The sequence below is a fragment of the Rhincodon typus genome, chromosome 24 (assembly GCF_021869965.1).
Source record: "Rhincodon typus isolate 14 chromosome 24, sRhiTyp1.1, whole genome shotgun sequence".
In the NCBI taxonomy this organism is placed as follows: domain Eukaryota; kingdom Metazoa; phylum Chordata; class Chondrichthyes; order Orectolobiformes; family Rhincodontidae; genus Rhincodon; species Rhincodon typus.
In genome coordinates this window covers 15,947,341-15,959,217 of record NC_063355.1, presented here as the reverse complement: position 1 = coordinate 15,959,217, position 11,877 = coordinate 15,947,341, and the positions used below count along the sequence as shown (strand labels likewise).

The window sequence follows — 11,877 nt, the reverse complement described above, 5'->3', positions numbered from 1 at the left end:
CCAGCATTTGCAGTTCCTATTATCAAGGAGAATGTTCATGGTTTTTGGAGTTCAATCATTTCAATTCCAGGACATCTGTGCAGGAGATCCTCAGAGTAGTGTCCTAAGGCCAACCATCATCAACTGCTTCATCAACGACTTTCCCTTTATCATACCATTAGAAGCGGGAATGTACGCTAATGATTTTACAATGTTCAGCACCATTCACGACTGCCCAGTAATTGAAACAAACTATGTCCACACACAGCAAGGCCTGAACATCAAGCTAAAAACACCACACAATTAACAGACAATGACCATTTCAGATAAGAGTATCTAACCCTTGACATCAATGGCACTGACGTTGCAAGATCCTATTTATTGGGGGTTACTATTGACCATAAACCGGAGCAGAGCAGGCATAATAAATACTATGGCTGCAAGAGTACGTTAGAAGCTAGGGAGCCTGCACTACGTGACTCACGTCTTGCTTCCCCAGCACCTGCCCAACATCCACAAAATTATGAGTGTGGTGGATGCACTTGCCTGGATGAGTACAGTTCTAATAATACTCAAGAAGCTCTCCATCCTCCAGGACAAAGGAGTCCATCTGACTGGTAACCCATCCATCACCTTCAACATTCACTCCCTTCACTACTGACATACATGGCAGCAGTATCAACCATCCACAAGCTGCACTACAGCAACTCACCCAGGTTCCTTCAACAACATCTTCCAAACCTCTGGCCTCTACCATCTAGAAGGCCAAGGGCAGTCAATGCATTGGTGCACCACCACCTTCAAACACCCCTTGAATCCACACGCCATTCTGGCTTGTAACCATATTGCTGTTCCAATGCTGTCAGTGTGTCAAAATCTTGAACTCCCTTCCTGGGGGGGGGTATTCCAACATTCCAAGGACTGCAGCAGTTCACGAAGGCAACTCCTTACCACTTTCCTAATTGTAATAAGGGATAGGCAGCAAATGATGGCCGAGCCAGTGACGTCCACATGCAATGAACAAACAATAAAGAAGAGATAAGAACTCTTGCCCTGCAGCAGTATGAATGGGAGCCATCTCATTAGCAAATTAGCAAGTTATTAGCAAAACATCAGTGGGGTGGAGACAAACCATTAAACAATTGACCATTAACCACTTGGATAACGGGATTATGGCTATGAAAGGCATGTGCACAGCTGTAATCTCATGTAAACCAAGCAATAAGAATACACCAGCCATAACCATAGTTGGATCATTGGTCAGTTGGAGAAAGAAAGTCATGTAACAAACCAACCAATCAACCAAGCAGCCAGCCAGTTTTGTGCTTTCTCTGCAGAACAGGACAAGCAACTGAAACCCTGAAAAGCAAGACACTGTGAGGGTTTGAAAGAGAACTTTCAAACTTTGAGATAACAAAGTGTAGAGCTGGATGAACACAGCAGGCCAAGCAGCATCAGAGGAGCAGGAAGGCTGATGTTTCAGGTCTAGACCCTTCTTCAGAAATGGGAGAGGGGAAGGGGATTCTGAAATAAATAGGGAGAGAGGGGGAGGCGGATGGAAGATGGTTAAAGGAGCAGGTAGGTGGAGAGGAGATGGACAGGTCAAGGAGGCAGGGATGGAGCCAGTAAAGGTGAGTGTAGGTGGGGAGTTAGGATGGGGGTAGGTCAGTCAAGGGAAGACGGACAGGTCAAGGAGGCAGGGATGAGGCTGGTAGGTAGGAAGTGGGGGTGGGGGTGGAGGTGGGAGGAGCAGATAGGTAGGAGAAAGGACGGACAGGTCAGGGAGGCGGGGACGAGCTGGGCTGAATTTGGGATGCAGGGGTGGGGAGATTTTGAAGCTTGTGAAGTCCACTTTGACACCATTGGGCTGTAGCGTTCCCAAGTGAAATATGAGGTGCTGTTCCTGCAACCTTCAGGTGGCATCGTCGTGGCACTGCAGGAGGCCCAGGATGGACATGTCGTCCAAGGAGTGGGAGGAGGAGTTGAAGTGGTTCGCGACTGGGAGGTGCAGTCGTTTGTCACGAACCGAGCGTAGGTGTTTCACAAAGCGGTCTCCAAGCCTCCGCATAGTTTCCCCAATGTAGAAGAGGCCACATCGGGAACAGCGGATGCAGTATACCACATTAGCAGATGTGCAGGTGAACATCTGTTTAATGTGGAAGGTTTTCTTGGGGCCTGGGATGCAGGTGTGGGGGCAGGTGTAGCACTTCCTGCAGTTGCAGGGAAAAGTGCCAGGGATGGTGGGGCTAATAGGGAGTGTGGAGCGGATGAGGGAGTCATGGAGAGAGCGGGCCCTCCGGAAGGCAGATAAGGGTGGGGAGGGAAAAATGTCCTTGGTAATGGGGTCGGATTGCAGGTGGCGGAAGTGGCAGAGGATGATGCGTTGAATCCGGAGGTTGGTGGGGTGGTACATGAGGACGAAGGGGATTCTGTTTTTGTTGTTATTGCGGGGAGGGGGTGTGAGGGATGAGTTGCGGGAAACGCGAGAGATGCGGTCGAGGGCGTTTTCGACCACTGTGGAGGGGAAGTTGTGGCCCTTGAAAAACGAGGACATCTGGGATGTCTGGGAGTGGAATGCTTCATCTCGGGAGCAGATGCGGCGGAGGTGAAGGAATTGGGAATAGGGATGGCATTCTCAAACAATTTCAAATTTTGAACTCTTTTTGCTGATTTTTGACTATCCAGGTGCCGCAGTTAGATCTTAAGGGAACTCAATTCAGCAGCCAATATAATCATAAGAACAGATAAATCATCTGTTTGCATCTCTAAATCGCTTTGACAGTCAAAGTCAAAACCTATTCTCCCCAGTTTGTAATTATTTTGCATGAGTATGAACTTTGAATATATGCACTCGCATGAGAAACTTGGAGAGATTTTTAAATTATATAATAAGGCTCAGTTAAGTACAATTAAAAAAAACTACCTTTTTAAAGCCTCAAGAAATCTGTCTGATCATGTCCTTTATGATCACAGTGCATGAACCAGTTACACATGAAATAAACTGGCAAGTTATGCTTTACTAAAAGATCAAATGTAGAATGAGAAAAGTGGGAACACCTTCACACCTGACTGTAAACTATAACATTGGATCAGACAAGATGGAAACAATTGGACTATTTGGAAAACAATGTGAGTACTTCTGTAATTTCTTTCCTGAAATGTTCAATCTTGATTAATTCACTATTCTTTGCTATTTACTACTGTCATACAATGGGATGGTGGGGGAACTGTGACGAAGAATGCAACTCACATAATTTTTTTGTTGTAACAATGCAACTAAGAGAAATTTGGGGACAGAATGACAACTGGAAAATAACCACACCAGCAAGCTACTACACAGAGTCAAGCAATAAGGAGGATTAAAAATAAATACATGCACAGGATAGACCACAAAAATTATTAAAGCAGACTCAACTTTTTGTTTTGCTGATTATCACACAAAACAATTTAACAGATGAGACACAGAAGAAAGCATCAAATGAAGAGAGCGCGAGCCTTGAGAAATCCCAGATGAATAATATTCGAAGAGCAGTGGTCTTAACTGTAAGGACAAGCAGGAAATACTTCAAAAACCAGGATCAAAGTGATAAAAGATGAAAACAGGAACCTTGCTCAAAGATACAAACATGTGTTCAGTTTAGAATGAACTGCCAAAGTAGGCTGGATCCATGGAGGGGGACGTTGTTTCAACTATAGCAGGGAAGCTACCTAAAACTTGTCTTGACCACATTTTTCACAGGACAGCAGTCTGAGGAAAGCATGAGATAAACATGTCACCAACAGCAACCCAATATTCCAAATTTAGATTTAGTGATAATACAGGCCAACCAGAAAAACCATAACGAGATAAATTGAGAAGAAAGCAAGGATTCTTGTTCAATAAAACTCAAACAGAGACAAGTCTTCAAAGGAAAAGAACAATTTAAAATGCATTTCATTTAATGTAAGTACAACAGATGTACAAAATTCATTGTGAATATGTTATAATAATAACAAAGTAGAATATATAAACAATAGAAAAAAGGACTGGCATTTATCCAACAGCTGACCATTCATATCCCCACTGAAGATAAAGTCTTCCTTGTTTCACCAGACAATAGGGCTGCTCTCTCATTAGAGAGGGGTGGCTGGTGATGGTTTAAGCTGAGGGTCAACACACCTCAGGTGAGGGAAGAGGTTGTGGAGGAGAGTCCTTCTTGGTAAAGTGTGGGATTTGAATCCACATTGTTGGCATCACACTACAGCCACCCAACTAACTGAGCTAATAGAGCCATTCAGCAGGGAAACCGATCCTTCGGCCCAGCCAGTCCACGCTGAAAATAATCCCAAACTAACTAGTGTCACCTGCCTGATCCCTCCAAACCTTTCCTGTTTATGTACTTATTAAATTATGCCAACATCCACCACTTCCTCAGGAAGTCTATGCCACATGTGAACCACCCTCTGTGTAAAAGATTTGCCCCAAAGTCTTTTTTAAATCTCTCTCTCACCTTAAAGATGTGCCCCCCCGTCTTGAAATTCCCCATCCTAGGAGAAAAATAATTACCATTAACTCCAAATATACCCCTCATTATTTTATAAGCTTCTATAAGGTCATCTCTCAACCTTCTATGCTCCAGTGAAAAAAGTCCCAACCTATCCAGCCTTTCTTTATAACTCAAACCTTCCACACCCGGCAACATCCTGGTAAATCTCTTCTGAACCGTCTCCAGCTTAATAATATCCTTCTTATAATTAGGCGACCAGAACTGGACACAGTATTTCAATCTTTGAAAGATATGACTTCTTAATTCACTGTGTACTTTATCATTTGTAAAGCTGTATGAATAAGTTAATTGATCTCATGTTATCGAAATAGAATTCACTCAAGGGAAAGTATAAACTTACTAAAATAAATGTATTAATCAAAAGGAAAACATGTCCCAAATTCTACATTCATGGACAACAAGAATTGTGTCCCAATGTTCGTTTAGTGATCTTAAAGCTCCAGTGAGATTGTGACAACGCAATTTACTTAACTCTTCAGGATGCAGTCTCTTCCAAATTCCAACCTGTCCTTTTCCAGTGTGGGTGCAATAGAAGTTCCTTCTATTTTAAAATTGTTAGTCTTTGTAACATATTCACACTTGTAAAAGAGATAGGGTCCCAGCTTCAAAAAAAACTGTCGAGAGAGAGAGGTCTTTTCATTCCCATCCTGCAGGCATTCTTGATGTTACTCCCTTCTACTATTAGGGTTGGTTAGCTCAGTTGGCTCGACAGTTGGTTTGTGATGCAGAGTCACATCAGCTCGGGGCGGGGGTGGGTGGGGGGGTGGGGGTGGTGGGGGGGTGGGGGGTGGGGGTGTGGCGGGGGGGTGGGGGGGTGGCGGGGGGGTGGAGTCAAATCCAGACTGGCTGAAGTTAACATGAAGGCACTGCCTTCTCAACCTAACCCCTCTCCTGCAGCATTGTGACCCTCAGGTTAAATTGATGACAAGTTGTCTCTCCTTCTCTGATGATAGAGCAGCCCATGGTCCTACACAAGATGGTGACTTTCACTTCTGAATCAATGTACAAACATATAATGGTGTACTGACCTGTACTTCACCAAAGCCAGGCGCCAACTCTCCGATACCTCCTTCTACCACCCCCTCGATTCTGACCCCACCCCTGATCACCAAACCATCACCTCCCAGACCATTAGTAACCTCATCAACTCAGGAGACCTCCAACCTCATCATTCCCCATCCCTGCACCACCCGTTTCTATCTCCTTTCCAAAATCCACAAATCTAACTGCCCCAGTCAACAAATTGCCACTGCCTGCTCCTGCCCCACCGAACTCATCTCCGCTTATCTTGACTCTGTCTTTTCCCCCATTCCAGGAATTCTCTACCTACATTTGAGATACTATCCACATCCTTCACCTCCTCCAAGACTTTCAATTCCCTGGGCCTCAACACCTCACTTTCACCATGGACGTCCAATCCCTGTACGCTTGTATCCTCCATGCAGATGGCCTAAAAGCCCTCCACTTCTTCCTCTCCCGCAGGCCCAACCAGTCCCCCTCCACCAACACCCTCATCCACCTAATGGAACTTGTCCTTACCCTCAGCAACTTTCCTTTAACTTCTCCCACTTCCTACAAACTGAAGGCGTTGCTATGGGCACCCTTATGGGTCCGACCTATGCCTGCCTCTTCATAGGATACGTGGAACAGTCCCTCTTCTGCTGTTAAACTGGCACCATCCCTCACCTCTTCCTCTGCTACATTGATGACTGTATCAGCGCTGTCTCATGCTCCCATGAAGAGCTTGAACAGTTCATCAACTTTACTAACACCTTTCACCCCAACCTCAAGTTTACCTGGACCATCTACAATACCTCCCTCTCTGTCTCCATCTCTGGTCACCGTTTCAGCACTGACATCTATTTCAAACCCACTGACTCCCACAGCTACCCGGACTACACCTCCTCTCACCCACCCTCCTACGAGGATGGGATCCCTTACTCCCAATTCCTCCACCTCCACCGCATCTGCTCCCAAGATAGAGCGTTCCACTCCTGGACATCCCAGATGTCCTCCTACTTCAAGGACCGCAACATTCCCCCTCCGTTGACCCATGATGCCCTCAACCGCATCGCTTGCATTTCCCGCACTTCTGTCGTCAAACACCTCACCCCAACAAAAATAAGGATAGAGACCCCTTAGCCTCACACATCAGCCCACCAACCTCCGCATTCAGCGCATCATCCTCTGCTACTTCCACCACCTACAATCCAACCCACCACCAAACAGATATTCCCCTCTCCGCCCCTACCTGCCTTTTGTAGGGATCGCTCACTCCGCGACTCCCTCGTCCGCTCCATACTCCCCACTAACCCCATCACACCCGACATCTTTCCCTGCAACCGCAGGAAGTGCTACACCTGCCCCTACTCCACCCCCCTCACCTCCATCCCAGGCCCCGGTAATCTTTCCATATCTGACAGGGATTCACCTGTACATCCTCCAACCTGGTCTACTGTATCCATTGCTCCCTATGTGGCCTCCTCTACATCAGGGATACCAAATGCACACTCAGCAACTGATCTGCAGAGGATTTGCACTCTATACATTATAATCAACAACATCTTCCAGTTGCCAACCATTTTAACTCCCCCTCCCACTCCCTGGGTGACATGTCCATCCTGGGCCTCGTCCAGTGCCACAATGACGCCACACACAAACTGGAGGTGCAACACCTCATATTCCGCCTTGGGAGCTTACAGCCCAATGAATTCACCAGATTCAAAATCTCCCCACCCCCAGCCTCATCCCATGTACAACCCTCCCTCTCATCCCCGACTCCTTGACCTGACACAATCTGTCCATCTTCTTTCCCACCTATCCGCCCCACCTTTCACACTGACCAATCCCCACTATCCCCTACCTGCATCCACCTATCACCATCCCACCTACCTTGCCCCAGCCCCACCTCCCCCATTTATTTCCCAGCTCCTTGCCCCCTCCGCAGTCCTGATGAAGGGTGTAAACCCGAAACGTCGACTTTCCTGCTCCTCTGATGCTGCCTGACCTGCTGTATTCACTCTGAACATAATCATAGCTTCTCACAAAGGAGACTTTCAGTTACGTGGTAGTTAACTATTATCACACATAGGACAATTCATGCTAACAATGAAAGGTTTAATCTCCCATTGTCAAAGCTATCAAGATGCCATTGAAACAAATAGTGATACCTTCAGAGATAGTAGGAACTGCAGATGCTGGAGAATCCAAGACAACAAGGTGCAGAGCTGGATGAACACAGCAGGCCAAGCAGCATCATAGGAGCAGGAAAGCTGACGTTTCGAGCCTAGACCCTTCATCAGAAATGGGGAGTGGATGGGGGTTCTGAAATAAATAGGGAGAGAGTGGGAGGCGGATAGAAGATGGATAGAGGAGAGGATAGGTGGAAAGGAAACAAACAGGTCGCTGAGGCGGGGATGGAGCCAGTAAAGGTGAGTGTAGGAGGGGAGTTAGGGAGGGGCTAGGTCAGTCCAGGGAGGACGGACAGGTCAAGGGGGCGGGATGAGGTTAGTAGGTAGGAGATGGGGGTGCGGCTTGAGATGGGAGGAGGGGATAGGTGGGAGGAAGAACAGGTTAGGGGAGGCAGGGACGAGCTGGACTGGTTGTGGGATGCGGTAGGGGGAGGGGAGATTTTGAAGCTTGTGAAATCCATATTGATACCATTGGGCTGCAGGGTTCCCAAGCGGAATATGAGTTGCTGTTCCTGCAACCTTCAGGTGGCATCATTGTGGCACTGCAGGAGGCCCAGGACGGACATGTCGTCTGAGGAATGGGAGGGGGAGTTGAAATGGTTCGCGACTGGGAGGTGCAGTTGTTTATTGCGAACCGAGCGTAGGTGTTCTGCAAAGCAGTCCCCAAGCCTCCGCTTGGTTTCCCTGATGTAGAGGAGGCCACAACGGGTACAGCGGATTTCACAAGCTTCGAAATCTCCCCTCCCCCTACCGCATCCCAAAACCAGTCCAGCTCGTCCCCACCTCCCTAACCTGTTCTTCCTCCCACCTATCCCCTCCTCCCATCTCAAGCCGCACCCCCATCTCCTACCTACTAACCTCATCCCGCCCCCTTGACCTGTCCTTCCTCCCTGGACTGACCTATTCCCTCCCTAACTCCCCACCTACACTCACCTTTACTGGCTCCATCCCTGCCTCTTCGACCTGTTTGTTTCCTCTCTACCTATCCTCTCCTCTATCCATCTTCTATCCGCCTCCCCCTCTCTCCCTATTTATTTCAGAACCCCCTTCCCCTCCCCCATTTCTGATGAAGGGTCTAGGCCCGAAACGTCAGCCTTTCTGCTCCTATGATGCTGTGTTCATCCAGCTCTGCACCTTGTTGTCAGGGATGCCTTCAGCACTCTTTTGCATAATCGGCGTGCTAGATTTTTTGTCTCAAGCTGTTTATGCAGACACATTTGCTATTTCTTATTATCCTTCGATTCTTTTTCAGAAGATTCAAACAATGACAAGGGTGAAATTCTGCAGTGGAAGTGCCCTGACTTGTTGAAAGTTAATCCACATCAGAGATTTTTTTTTTTAAGAAACTTGGTCTCTCTGGTAAGTCAAGTGACCACTGTGGCCATTTTAAAACAATGTCCTTGGTCATTTCAAGGTGTTTCCTTCCAAAAGAATATTAGATCAGTCGAAGGAATTAAAGATTAAAAGCCCATATATTACAACTGGATGTCAGCTTTAGAAGATAAGTTTCTCAGTTCTCCTAAAATTAATCTTTGCAGAGCCTCTAGCAATCGATAAAGCAACGAGACAACTGAATTATATCATCAAAATGCTACATTAAATGACAGAGGACATGACTACACCCTACATCATGCACCCATTCCAGAGACACTAAAGTTCTAAAAGCAGCACAGATCTCAATGTGTAACGATACTCTAGTGCCAGCTGGAGCAGTGCAATTTTGTCGGAAAAGTGTTGATTTTCAGATGAAATATTCAGCGCTGGTCACCCCGTGCCCATTCAGGTGAAAGGTAAAAGATTGAATGGTAAACTTCAAAGCAGCTCTGTCCCAGGGCTATATGCAGTTTGGGTATTGAGATTTCGCAGCTTCCTTTCTGGCATCTACGAACATCTCAGCTGGCACTCTGCTGTGTCCAGCATTGATGGGCTCTCAACAATAGCAACAGGATGGTCAATAGACATGAAGGGAGAACCGAAATGACTAAGTCCTCATTGTGCATGAAAAGACAAATTGAAAACATTTGTTGCTGCTGAATAAATTTCTCAACCTTTCTTTTTTCAGTTGTTTGTTGAGGGGTATTCCTTAAATTGAAAATATCCCAATGACTCCCCATGGCATCAGTAAATATAAAGCTCTCAGTTCCTGGTAAAAAGATGGAACAAGTTGTAATAATGATGCTCACAATCTCCCCACGGGCAAAGTGAAAACACATTTTTGCCAGTACACTAAAGCATAATATCTCATGCTGGAAATCTGAAATAAAAGCAGAAAATGTTGGAATAAGCTTAGTGGGTTAGACGGATGCTAATTTAAGTTTTGCACAATTTCTATTTTTATTCTGTCAGTACACATTAGACCTCATATTTAAGCCTTGGACCTTTTTCAAATTTCTTGGGAGCTGGAGAGCCTTTGCCTACGGCAACATTTCAGACACAATCAACTTTCCACCCAATCAGCACCCTTTTCTCCTCTAGGATAAATAGTCATTGTTTGAAGTTTGGTGTTCTATTCTTGCATTTGTCCTGATTGGTGCAAAATGAAAAGCTTGAACAACATGACACTCTTTTTAACATGATTCCAGTTGTATAACACCAAACAGTACTTTCTGTACTTGAGTAAATCGCCAGGTTTTGCCTTGCGCCATCATCCCTTTGTCCTTGAATCACTCCTGCATGCTCATTGATCTACCTGAGACATTCCCTTGTGTTCCTACACTCCTCCCTTTCCTGTATACTTGCTGGAAAACTATCAAATATCTAACTGCTTTGAATTCTATGCAAGGTCAGGGACCTGAAATGTGAACTATGTAGTCCTCACCACATACATTTCTTAGTCTACTGTGTATTTCCCGGATTTTCCATTTATATTGGAGTGGAATAGTTGAATGAACAAGGAATAATCGAGGGATGGAAGGTCAGGCCAAATGTACAGGGCATTGCAAAGCAGACATATCCTCAAACATGCTGAGTTTATCATTTTCATTACCGTGTTACCTCTCCATATGAAGTGCTGTTAGTGCACCAAAAGGAGGAACAAAGAGAGTTAAGATATTTGAACTCAATATAGCACAATTAAAGTGCATCTTTAGCATAAGGTCTCAAGCAGAAAGTTTGAACCACAAGCAGGTTCACAAGAACTGACAATGTTCACTTTGATTACATCCAAAGAGACCTGGATTTACAGAGCTTTGTAGAAAGAACAGTGACATCAGATTAATTGGATAGCTCTGGCAAAGAGCTGTTGCAAGCACGATGGGCTGAACAGCCTCATTGCGTGCTGTATCATTCTATGTTTAACGCAAATGAGGGGAAAAGAGTTTTGGTATATAGAGTCATTCAGCATAGAAACAGAGCCTAAGGTTCAAATCACTCATGCCTTCCAAGTTTTCCAAATTAAACTAGTCCTATTTGCCTGCGTTTGATCCATAACCCTCTAAATCTTTCCTATTTATGTACCTGTTCAAATGTCTTTTAAATGTTGTAATTATACCTCCCATACCACTCCCCCTGGAAGTTCATTCCATACACAAATCACCCTGTGTGAGAAAAAGTTGCCCCTCAGGTCCCTTTTAAATCTTTCTCCTCTCACCATAAAATTATGCCCTCTCGCTTTGAACTCCCCTACTCTAGGGAAAAGACCTTTGTTATTCATCTTTTCTATACCCATCATGATTACATAAACCTCTATAAGGTTACCCCTCAACCTCCTACACTCCAGTGAAAAAGTCCCAGCTTATTCAGTCTCTCCTTGTAACTCAAACCCTCCAGTCCCAGTAACATTCTTGTAAATCTTTTCTGCACCCTCTCCAATTTAATAATATCCTTCCTATAGCAGGGCAACCAAAACTGTACACAGAACTCCAAAAATGGCCTCACGAATGTCCTACACAACTGCAACGTGACATCCTAACTCCTTTTCTCAATGATCTGAGCAACGAAGGCAAGGATACCATTGTCTTCTTTACTATCCTGTCGACCCATGATGATACTTTTTTGAACTATATAATGGAACCCCTTGGTGTCTCTGTTCGACACCAGGCGAGATTACACCTGAGCATTGTGAACAGTTTGGTTCTCCTTACCTGAGGGAGGGATGTTATGCTGATGGAGAGTGTGCAGCAAACGTTTGCCAGACTGATTCCTGGGATGGCAGGACTGAT

At 45.5% G+C, this 11,877-nt stretch overlaps 1 long non-coding RNA gene across 1 annotated transcript in view; it reads left to right on the top strand.

The window, feature by feature from the left end:
* The first annotated feature begins 2,888 nt into the window (after positions 1 to 2,888).
* Positions 2,889 to 11,877, top strand: part of LOC125485979 — a 26,267-nt gene continuing 17,278 nt past the window's right edge. The window contains exons 1-2 of the long non-coding RNA XR_007264693.1: positions 2,889 to 3,108; positions 8,970 to 9,076. This is a non-coding gene — a long non-coding RNA (uncharacterized LOC125485979). The remainder of the gene's footprint in view (positions 3,109 to 8,969; positions 9,077 to 11,877) is intronic.